Below are 2,139 nucleotides of genomic sequence, written 5' to 3'. Positions count from 1 at the left end.
AATTCGCCAATTTTGGTAATAAGTCATTCTTTTCGTTTAATAATTCATCTTTTTTAGTTGAAAATTCATATTTTTTAGTTAAAAATTTAACTTTTTGATTGATAATTCTCGAATTTTGTTGAAAAATTTGACAACTATGTTTCAAAATTGAACTTCTTTCTTATAAATTAAAAAAAGTCTTTTTTTTGGGCAGAAAATTAATATTTGTGTTTAAAAGTTTTTTTTGTGATTGAAAATATAACAACTACGTTTTAAAATTCAATTACTTTCTTTAAAAATAAAAAAAATAAACATTTTCTTTTTTTTCATAAAAATTCACCTTTTTGGTAGAGAATTCTTGAATTTTATTGATAAAATTGTCTTTCTTGACAGTAAATTAATTTTATTGCTTAAAAATTTATCTTTTTTAGTTGGAAATTACACTTTTTTTGGTTTATAATTCTTAAAGTTAATTGAAAATCCAAATTTTTAGCTGAGAATTTTTGAATTTCACTAAAAATTCGTTTATTTTAGTACTAAATCATTTACTTTTTTTTAATTTGTTCAAATTTTTTAATTTTATTAAAAATCCTTTTTTCAGAAGAAAATTATTCTTTTCGTTTAAAAATTCATCTTTTTTAGTTGCCAATGAAACTTTTTCTTTCAGAATTCTTGAATTTTGTTAAAAATTCTCTTTTTTTCGTAGAAAAATCGTATTTTTGTTTAAAAATTGATCTTTTTAGTTAGAAATTTAACAACTAAGTTTTCAAGTTGAACTATTTTCTTAAAAATTCAACTTTTTGGTTGAGAATTCTTGAATTTTATTGATGGTTCGTCATTTTTGGTAGTAAATTAATCTTTTTGCTTAAAAATTTATCTTTTTCAATTGAAAATTCAACTTTTTGGTTCAGAATTCTTGAATTTTGTTAAAAATTCATTTTTTTTTTAAATTAATCTTTTATGTTAAAACGTTTTTCTTTTTGGTTCAAAATCTGAAAATTAGGTTTCAATGATGCGATGATTTTGGAACAGTGCTTTGCCCTTTTGGGTTTGAAACCCGTGGAAAAGATGTAATGATTGGAAAATTTGGGACTTTTTTTTATTTTTTTAAATATATTTATTTATGAGTATAAATATATTTATATTGGACATTAATCCACTCTGAGTTTTTACATTTAATTTTTTTTATTTACCTAGTTGATACATTTTTAACTAATAATTTATTATTATTATATAAGTTATTTATTAACTAAGTTTTCGTTAATAATTCTTGAATTTTATTAAAATTTCGTCTGTTTTTGTCATAAAATATTGTTTTTGTTTAAAAATTCATGGTTTTTAGTTTAAAACTCCACTTTTTGTTTAAGAATTCTTTTTAAAGATCCCTTTTTTAAATTGAAAATGCAACTTTTTGCTTGAGAATTCTTGAATTTTATTGATAATTTATCTTTTTGTGTAGAAAATTAATCTTTGTGTTTAAAAGTTTTTTTTTGTGATTGAAAATATAACAACTACGTTTTAAAATTCAATTACTTTCTTTAAAAATAAAAAAAAAATAAACATTTTCTTTTTTTTCATAAAAATTCACCTTTTTGGTAGAGAATTCTTGAATTTTATTGATAAAATTGTCTTTCTTGATAGTAAATTAATTTTATTGCTTAAAAATTTATCATTTTTAGTTGGAAATTACACTTTTTGCTCGAAAATTCTTGAATTTTGTTAAAAATTCTCTTTTTATCGTAGAAAAATCGTATTTTTGTTTAAAAATTGATCTTTTTAGTTAGAAATTTAACAATACAAAGTTTTCAAGTTGAACTATTTTCTTAAAAATTCAACTTTTTGGTTGAGAATTCTTGAATTTTATTGATAATTCCTCATTTTTTGTAATAAATTAATCTTTTTGTTTAAAAATTCATCTTTTTCTATTGAAAATTCAACTTTTTGGTTCAGAATTCTTAAATTTTGTTAAAAATTCTCTTTTTTTTCGTGGAAAAATCATATTTTTGTTTAAAAATTTGTCTTTTTAGTTAGAAATTTAACAACGAAGTTTTAAAGTTGAACTATCTTCTTTAAAATTCAACTTTTTGGTTCAGAATTCTTGAATTGTGTTAAAAATTGATTTTTTTTTAATTAATCTTTTTGTTAAAACGTTTTTTTTTT

Source organism: Belonocnema kinseyi, chromosome 2 (assembly GCF_010883055.1).
Source record: "Belonocnema kinseyi isolate 2016_QV_RU_SX_M_011 chromosome 2, B_treatae_v1, whole genome shotgun sequence".
NCBI lineage: Eukaryota > Metazoa > Arthropoda > Insecta > Hymenoptera > Cynipidae > Belonocnema > Belonocnema kinseyi.
The sequence above is the reverse complement of the archived record's forward strand: the minus strand, read 5'-3'. Positions refer to the sequence as shown.